Source organism: Cydia amplana, chromosome 24, assembly GCF_948474715.1.
Source record: "Cydia amplana chromosome 24, ilCydAmpl1.1, whole genome shotgun sequence".
In the NCBI taxonomy this organism is placed as follows: domain Eukaryota; kingdom Metazoa; phylum Arthropoda; class Insecta; order Lepidoptera; family Tortricidae; genus Cydia; species Cydia amplana.
This window is the reverse complement of record NC_086092.1, coordinates 7,312,976-7,323,529: the sequence shown is the minus strand read 5'-3', so window position 1 is coordinate 7,323,529 and position 10,554 is coordinate 7,312,976. Positions and strand designations below refer to the sequence as shown.

At 35.1% G+C, this 10,554-nt stretch overlaps 1 protein-coding gene across 1 annotated transcript in view; it reads left to right on the top strand.

Annotated features, from left to right (window-relative positions):
* LOC134659241 (androgen-dependent TFPI-regulating protein-like) overlaps positions 1–10,554 on the top strand; it is a 516,400-nt gene that overhangs the window by 247,768 nt on the left and 258,078 nt on the right. The window lies entirely within an intron of this gene.

The following is a 10,554-nucleotide window of genomic DNA, read 5'->3' as shown; positions in this document are numbered from 1 at the left end:
ATCAATATCCCATGATGTAACCGACTCTCCTCATCTGGTTATAATACCGGTGTAAGTACAGTTACTTGCTTCCGTTACTCTGACCAACACAGATAAAAACAGCTTATCCACTTTGATATAAACGACCAAAATACCAGCAGGATATCTTAAGATATGTCGGACTGGCATCATCTCATGAGTATTGGCGCGAGTACTGTTATTTGCTTAGACACTGACCGACACAGATTAAAACAGCTTATGCACTTTTAATTAAACGACAAGAATATAAACCGGTAAATATGTCAGGATATGACCTACTGACATCATCTGTTGAGTACCGTTATTGGACTTACTTACGTGGGTACCTTGTCGAGTTACTTAATATTTTATTGACCAATAATGTAGATTAAAACAACCAATCCACTTTGATAAAAAATAAACTGTGAAAAGAGTCACAAATCTTGTGATGTGTCCTGCAGGCGTCGTCTCATGTGTGTCTGTACGAGTACAGTTGCTTAGGTATATTACATTACTCTGACCAGGGGGCCTAGCCAACATGACTATCGTAACACTAATATGTATCTCTCTATCGGGCCTCCATATTAGTGCGATAGAGAGAGAGGCGTTTCGTTCGCTACAGCGCAAACAATTGTCATCTTGGATAAGGCCCCGGCGCCAATAAAAACAACTATTGCAGTAATCTGTATATTTCAATCGCTAAGTGTTAAAAGCATGTTAAAAGCACGGTTAAAAGTAGGTATGTTTGGAGTATCGTGATTATAATCAACTATGAATTCCTAAGGCTAGATTATGAAATCAGACCTCCTTTATGTTCTTGTAAGATTAAAATAGTTACAAGTCGTAGTTTTGATAAGTGTACGCGACTGTATGTTTTATTCTGTGTAAAGTAAGTAGGTATTTTTTGTTGTTGTCGTTATTATAGTTCGTTTTTTTTAGCATTAGAAAAAAGGTAAACAATCTTGATGTGTCTTTTAATTAAAAAGCACGTTTTAAAATAAGTCACGTCAAATATGTAACAATTATGAATATAGTACAATCATTAATACCTATTCTTCTGCTTTCATAAGTAATAGTTACTGATTTTCAAAACGCGTTTTTCAATTAAGAGACCAGCCGGCCTAGCTAAGCTGACAATCGCTATCGCTTCGCCATCGAATCGCTTTATGTCTCTCTATCACTCTTCCATACTAGTGCGACAATGACAGTTGCGTTTCGATCGCTACGGAGCGTTAGCGATTGGCACGTTGGCTACGCGGCATGTCAAGATCGCTTACCTTCTTTCTAATGCTAAAAAAACGAACTATAATGTCAAATAATTTGTTCAATTATTTTCCCATAGCATTGTACCTACAACATATTTGAACTTAGTGGCGTCTTAATGTTCAGTGACTAAGCTGATTTATTCTGTAAAGATGACCGCTATGTATTAAGAAGACAAACGAGTTTTCTCGAACGTGTACGGACATTTTGTACATTCAAATGTCCATCAAAATAAGGATGTTGAAACTTGAAACCCAAAATACACTGAAGAGCAATTAAAACTAGCCTCTCTACCTTTTACGTACCTGCGATTTCGCTCTTTAACAGGGATGTTGCGAACATCCGCATCCGCATCCGCAACCGCGGAACATCCGCATTATTTTCAACATCCGCATCCGCATCCGCATCCGCATAAAATCGATGCGGAGCTTATGCGGATGCGGATGTCGAACAAGTCGGTACAGGAACGTCTTAGCGGCGGCGTAAGTGCTAGGTAATTTCGTCATTACCTATAACGAAATCGTCTAGATCCAGAAAAGTCGGCGAAGTTACTGTTTATTAAATATAACGCACCTATATTCTTGCTCAAATACTAAACGTTTGGTTTTTTTTTAATAAAAAAATACTAAAAATTTAATATTTGACGTTTTCTAAGTACCTAATCTTGACATCCGCATCCGCATCCGCATCCGCGGATGTGAGCCTTTAAAAATCCGCATCCGCATCCGCATCCGCGGATGTCAAAAATTCTGCATCCGCAACATCCCTGCTCTTTAAGTATGACTCACGCTAGACCGCGCCGGGGCCGGGCCGGAGCTTCAATGCTTCGTTTTCTATGGTAAGCTCCACGTGATCACCGATCAGCCATCATAGAACAATGATATTATATAACCATAGATAGGTTATACTCATACTTGAGGAGCACAAAAAATACTTCCATATTTATTTCTGTGCCTACAAAGAAATCTGTTATTTTTGATTAATTTTCTCATTCCATCCATCTTCGTCACACTCGTTGTTAAACGTAAGGTCGTCTTTTTCTCTTTCGGTGTGCGGGAGCTCGTTAGCACGTGCACATTTCTCGCTTGTCCAGCCGCGTCTAAAGGCAACTTGTCCAATTTGTCACAAGGTAAGCGCTTCAATTTTGGAACGCCTATAACCTATCTTGAGTTAAAAATCATTGTCATAGAAGACGTGTCGGACGCCTTGGCCGGGTCTAGCGTGAGTCATCGAACTGATCGAACATCAACATCAGCATTGTACATTGCATTGCAATCCAAGTAACTGTAGATAACGGGCTACCTACTTATGGGCACGGTGGTCACATACGAAACCTGTATGTGACATAACATACCATAAAGGCCTGTCCAGACGGGAACAATTTTTCGCCAATCTGATGAAATCTTCGATCAACACGGGCTTCCGACAGGTCGGAAGGGATAGGCCGAAGCGATATCTTGACATTCAAATCATTCTGCCATTTTTCGCGGAGGGGAACGTGCACACAGTCGCACTTCTCACACACTTGCATACAAAATCCAATCTGTAATGACGACACAAATACATAGAAAATGACACCCTACACAGACAAATCTTGCACACGTCGATCTGTTTTTGTGTACGGACGAGTCACAAGTGTCACAACACGCACACTAACACATTTTCGTCAAGAGATGAGAAGTCGGATTTGTTGCTCGACCGATCCGCAATTTGTACTGGGCGAGAAAAATCGATAAATCCAGCAATTACATGTAGTGATGGGTAGGACATCAATTTAAAATGAGTTTGTATGAGTACCTCATTTTCTAAAATGAGGTGTTACAATGTCTTACTTCAAATGAGGTGAGGTACTAGCATATTTTCAGCGTCAACTATTCCATTAATTCCAACAGCGACAATTTTTTTAAGATGTATGGAAAGCTTGCAGCGCTTACGCTTGTTGTCTTTCGTGTTTAATTGTTAACGTATTTTCGGTGGTGACGCGAAGTGATATTGAAGTACGTCGCGTGTCGGTATCACTCCCTCTTTGGGTATTTCTAATTTATTGTTTCATTTTTAAAGGATTTTTGAGGGGTTCATGTCACAGAGAGGCGGTGAGTGGTACAAACTCAACGCATTTCTCGGTGGACCTTTTGTCGTTGCAATAAGGTTTGTAGTTCGGCAGTTGACAGTGTGGATCATTACTCGTATATTTAATACTGCAGACTGCAGACCCCGCGGACGAATTATGGAAAAAAAAGCATCCTCTATGAAGGGGCGCAAATATACAACAAGCTACCGAAATGTATCAAAGAGTCTAAAACTATAACTACATTCAAAAAACACCTAAAATTCCATATATTCAATAATCTATAACCTGTAAAATAATAAATAAGCTAAAAAATTGTTATACTAAGTATAATAATTAAATTAGTTGAAAAATTATAAATCAAATAAATTACTTAGATATTAATTAATTGGAAAAATAAAACCAATAATAATAATCCATTGATAAATCGATAATTAATTATACGATGTACCTAAAATCTCCTTATAATTAATATGGTAAATAAGGTCAATAGATAAATAAAAAAAAAAAACTTTTAATAAAATTATAAACAGTAAATAAATTAAAACGAAAAATTAACTAATAATACTATATTATTACCCTTAATTGAAATATTTTACCACATATGTAGTGTGCACAGCTATGCCGCATCCATCCATGTCGCCTTACATTTTAACTCGTGAACATTCATACTAGTTCGTTATCTACGCTGCAACGCATCTGAACAGGACGGTCGAAGTAACTTGTTCTCTAAGCCGCTGGTTAATACTTGTTACAAATGATTTCTACCCACTTTACCATGCATAACAAAAAATATAGTATGTATATAATATTGTTTACATGTAAATTAATTAGTGCACGCTAGCCTAAAAAAAAAATTTGTTTTATATAGTGTATCTCATGTAAGTGAATTTTGTAAATTCTTAATGAGATAATAAATGTCTTAAACCATATCTTCATTTGAGACATTTGAGTTTTGAGTGTCGGCGAGCAGGCGAGCACCTAGCGCCTCGCGCGATCCAGGAACTCTGTTGCGAGTTGTGAGGAGTGTATGAGTTTTGAGGGTCGCGAGACTCACGAGTGAATTTGAACGGATAAGAGTTATTTTGAAATTTTAAATGTGTGAATGATTTGTGTTGCAAGAGGTGTTTGTGATGCGCGCGAGTAAGATAAGATAAGATAAAAGATAGTTTATTCAAGTAGGCATAATTACAATGCGCTTATGAACGTCAAATAAAGCTAGGTAGACCGGCTCGGCCGGGTAGAGTAAATGAGTAAAATGAAAAGAGGAGTGAAGTAAGACATTTTTGCGGTACGAAGTACTGCGACAAATTAACAAAATGAGTGGTACAAATGAGGTGCCTCACGATTGAGCGACTCAACACTAATTACATGAGACTAAAATATAATAATTGTGTTTAAATATAATTAAACGTATGACATGTAAAAAAAATATTACGTTTGAAATATATCACCTTCTTTTTGTAAATTTTATGTCCCCGACCTCTTTTTACAACAAAAAACCGAGTAATTAGGCATTTTTTCTGCTGCTGTGTTCACTCGCGCGTCTGGACTCGGTCTAGTTAAAAATCCGAGCGCAACTAGTTTTATTACCCGCGCTAGATCAGTTGATCTTGTACCTAGGCAGAGGGGAAATAGTGCGAATGCCGCATCCCTTCCGTGTTGATCGAAGGATGAAATTGTCCGATCAAATCAGGTGCCAATTTCAATCGAAATTAACCTACTGTTCAGCCGATTTTGCGCGATGGAGCCGATGGAGGAATAATCAACGTATTTTCTACTTTTAAATAGGATAGTTGAAAATCGTTAAGAAATTGAGTGCTAATTGGAATCAACTTAGATAATTAGGCGTATAGTTTCTCTTACAAAGTCAGTGAAAGTGCACAAATGCATTAACCAACAGGAAATTACGCAGAAGTTTAAGAAAAACGGACTTCCACCAGGAACACACTGAATAATTCAACGCCAGAACACGATGAACTAACTAATCATTAATCAATCAAGAATGTCTTAAGGTGCAGTGCGTTCAGCCAGCAGTTTTAGAAAAATCATAGAGCTTTTTTAAATGATAATACGGTTGCCATTGGTTGCTATCTATAGTGTCATTTAAATCATTCAATAGAACTTGCTAACTATGTAAACAAACCGCCATACTAAAATTGACACTAAATGTCAATTTACTAGTAATTTTTGTTTACACAGTTAGCAAGTTCTATTGAATGACACTTTATATAGTAATTTCATTGCTTCGGAATGCTAGCGTCACAAATTGTTATTCTTGCGTCCGCACCTCCATTTTATCGGTAATATCATACCTAATCGGCGGTCGAATTCGGCGAACCAAATTGTCTTTTACGTCCACACCATCTGATTTGATCGGACAATTTAATCAGATTGGCAAAAATTGTTCCCGTCTGGACTGGCCTTTATGACATTTGTGACATTCTGTCATAAGCGTTCAGATATTTCCCCTTAACAAAACTTATTTAGATTTGTTTATGTTACAAGTTTACATTTTACAAGGTTAAATCAATAACATAGGTTAACAGACCTTACACCATTATCTTTTTATAGATTTAGTTATATATAGATATAGATGTAGACACTGAAATTAATAGTCTTTTTGGTACCAAAACTGATGTATGGAGTGAGCACTCTTATATTTCTCTTTGCCAGTGACAATAACCCTCTATACACTCTATTCCAGTGGTTCCTAACCTTTTCAGTCCGGGCACCTCTATGACTAACCCCTGGAGCGCCCCAGAATTACCGTAGTATGGAACTCCTATACTAGTTACTAGCACACGTGTCTTGTTAGGGCGCTCCACGGGCTAACTAGGGAACCTGATTTTACCCCTCCTCCCAATGGTAATAAAAAATAAAACGTGTACGTTTGTTGTATTGTTATATTAGGTTAGCTTATTACCCCCGTAAAATACCAGTTTTACCCCCACGGGGGTAATTACCCCCAGGTTAGGAACCACTGCTCTATTCTCTTTGATTACAGGGACATGGAAACTATACCTGACCCGATGCTAGTTGAAAAAAGCATATATGACTTGGCGGACACTCTTGAAAATTACTACCGTATGATGGCTGCGAAAATGTGCCTAGAGAAGAACAAGGGTAGCGAGCAACACCAACCTGCTCTTGTACTTGTAGTCGTGCACGAAGTGTAAAAAAACGGATATAAGTATGCCTTAAAATTCATGCGCGAACTGTAAGATCCCGGGAACGTACTTAAATAGACAAATTTTCTTGACGTTTAACTATATTATGTAAAAAAACGGATATAAGTATGCCTTAAAATTCATGCGCGAACTGTAAGATCCCGGGAACGTACTTAAATAGACAAATTTTCTTGACGTTTAACTATATTATAAGGTACATTTTTTTAAAGATGGTTTGGGCACGTGGAAAGAGTGAAAGGCTGACAAATAGTTTATAAGGGAGAAGTAGAGGGAGGTGGAAGGGGCAGACCTCGGCGGACTTTTTCTGATCAGGTCGGGGAAATCCTTAAGAAAGGCCAGGTCAAGAGCACCCTAAACCGGCGAGCGTGTATGTGGAATGTTATGAAAGTAACGGAAGCGAAAGAGGTATGTCAGGATCGTGGTCTCTGCCTACCCCTCTGGGAAATAGACGCGATTATATGTAATGTACTTACGTAAGATGTTTATTTTCAATAAAAATACATGTCAAGAATAGGCTACATGAGTAACTTTTTTATTGTATCAATCGATCGGGTTTGTTTTTAGGATCAAATGTCTATATGGGACCCATTGCATTAAAGTAACACAAAGTCAGAAATTGTAGTCAAAGTCCATTTCGCTCGCGAAACGCCCTATACAAAACGGCCAGAGGCCGTGATGTCATCGCCCATCTTGTAGTATGGACAAAACAAGAAAATTGCGTTTTTGTCGGTGAAATATTGCGTTTATGTATATAGTTGCTATACAATATTTTTTTGGATGAAATGTAAGGAATCGAATGGTACCCTTACTTTTATCGTTTTTGGAAGTTAAAAAAAACTTAAATTTTGAAATTTTCAGGTCCTGGAATTTTGTAATTTTTCAATATTTTATTTTAATATCCACATTATTGTGATAAATTGCTCGTTTGCTATCTATTTTACTAGATTTTGTTATAATATTCAACATGTGTCATCATCCCTATTGTTTACCATTTTTCTAATGCTAAAAAAACGAGGTATAATCACTGTTTAATCCCATTCCGAAGAGACCATGAACGTTTGGTTCCCAAACTAGGTACAGTCACCTGCAATAATATATTACACAACTAAGGCCGCAAAATTATCCGACACGATCTTATTTATAGAGCCATAAGAGCGAGTCATATATTTTTGCGCCATTCGAAGAGTAACATAATTATTGCAGGTGACTGTACTAATGTCGAAATGTTGAAATAAAATGCATCAAAACAGAAAATAAATTCTTTATTAATTTCAATAATATCGAATTGTCAGATTGTTTAAAACAACTAGAATATTACAAAATAATTTCAATACTTGCAATTAACACTGAAATGGGTTATGTCGTCAAAAGTCACCATAATCAGGAATAATTATAATAAAAAAATGTCATTAAAAATTAAAACGTAACAAAACGGACAGAGCGGTAACGGTACCGATCTTTGATTATATTTTGTTCGATAACATTAGTAGAGTATTTGGGCAGACGAACCAAAAAATATGCATAATGCAACTTAATTTTATATAATTCAAATATATATTTTACTTGTTAAAAATATAATGGTAACTTTTATCGACATTTTATAATATTTACTGTACTGAGATCTTACTTAACAACATCACATAGTAACCGATTCCAAATTATTGCTATGAAACGTTCTAATACATTTTAAAGGGTTGCCAGGGTACATTGAGCAACGTTTATTATCTATGGTATTCAATGAGCACGACAACTTTATATTTGCGGATAGGAAATAAACATGCGCGTTTTTAACATACAAGCACTGATTCTTCCGACCGCAAATATAAATTTGTCTCGATGGTGAAAAAAAATGTTAGTCTATTATTATGATGTAGAATATGGCAACCCTTATTGACACAACATTGTTAAAATAAAAATAAAACTGATAAATGGTAGGTGTAGGTCGCCTCCATCAAAAATGGATCTAAAATTTCTTTTCTTTACAACTATTCAACTATTTTTTATCATTACACATACACTGTTAACATGAGGTATCTTTTTTATTGAAAATTACTTTTTGTACTGTAAATTTATTTCGTTCTAACTTTAATAGTAACTACAAAAAATAATATCATACTGTACATTACTTAATACATTTTCATCTACGTTATTACGTATTTTGCTTCTATACTTAATAAGTCGTTTGCACATATTGTGAAACGCAAAAAGGTCTTTAGGTGTCCAATCCAACACTTTTGTCCTATATATGTGACATTAGATATTGAATACTTTTAAAGCGTTGGTTACCTACAAAAAGACCCACAAATTACTTATTTATGTAATAACTACTTTTTATTATATATCAACAATTTTCTGTGTTGGCACATTTTTTGACTGCAGCACCCTTCAGCCCAAAAAAAAAACAATCGAAAAATTATATATATTTTTTATCGAAATTGGACTGTGAGGTGCTAGTTATTTGAAGTAGTTAAAATTTTAAACCGCACTACTGCGTTACGAATAGCTATATCTATGGATACATAAATCAAACGCATTTATTAGCTTTTGAGCGCCAGGGACGTCATATCACGTCGATAGAAGCGCGCCTTGACGCTATAAGACGTCATTTGACGGTCGAATATCTGCGTATCTTTGTTATAGGTCTGCAAATTATAATTTTATACCTTATTAGCCATTTTTATGCATTTCGCATATTAAAAAAATATATTTATAATCGAACATATATTTTTATAGACGCTTGGCGCTCAAAAAATAACCAAAACCAAAGAAAAGAACTGCCCTTACCTTCGATGGTAATAAAATGGTAGTTTTCGCAATCACCATTAATATTAACCAATTTTCCTAACATTTACAGTACTTATTTATAATAAATACTTTTTTATGATAACTACTTCACGTAACTGTTAGACTAGGTATATTCACTTTGTATTTTCACTAAATTTCACGCTGTTTTTGTCAAAAGTACGAAGACCCATTAAACATCAACAGGTAAAAACTTTTTAGTAGTTATTATTTTCATAAGATTTTTTGAGGTTATAATATTTGCCCGTGTTCTTAAGTCCTTAAATATAGTCCATACACTTAGAAAAAATGGTTTTCGCTGTGTTTTTAAGTTCATTAAAATGTTTTACAACTGTCGATATTTAAATTCGATAGACGGGCTGTATAATCTATTGAAAACTTAACATTTCTAAGTACTAAAAAGTAACAAATCCGCTATATTATTTGGCAGTTTCTCATTTTTTTTAATATACGATTTCATCGAAGCTGCCTTAAAAAAACATATAAAATATAATACTATAAAAATCGACATAATGGCGGAAAATGGTTGCTTAAGCACATTATACGTTTATGCTAAAAAGTAAAATCGATACAAAATAAAACGCTATGCGAAAATATATTAGAAAAAATAATAACGATATTTTTGATCACATTTTTTTACCCATTCGGTGCGAATTTGTTCGAATAAGTAATACTTATTGTACTTTGAATAGTAATTGCAAAAAATGACAACATAAGTTGTGTATCACAACTTATACGACATGTTTTTTTATGTCTTTCACTGCGTATAGACAGATTTTAAAAGTAAAATACTATAAAAAAATATTAACACTTTCGAATTGCTATAGTATTAAAAAAAAATACTGTTAATATATGCAAACCGCACCGAATATAACCATCTCATATACCTAACTTTCCTTTAACAGACAAACTATACATTATTGCTGTCAACAGTAAAATTATTGCACATTAAGTTAAAAAACGAAGTTATGACAATATCACTTTAAAATGACTGAAGCGAATAATGAAAAAGTGTTTCACCTCAGTCATTGTATGCCTTTCATATATAATAGGGAAACTTATGAGAAAATGGCACATTATAACTAGATTGCATTGCTATAATAAAATAAAAAAAATGGCGTTACGCCATGTCAGTAGCTAGTAGACATATGCGTCGATCAGCATATTTTTTTTTCTTTTTACTATTAAAAAAAAACTTTTATAACCCTTGTTCATTTAGAATTTTTTTTCCTG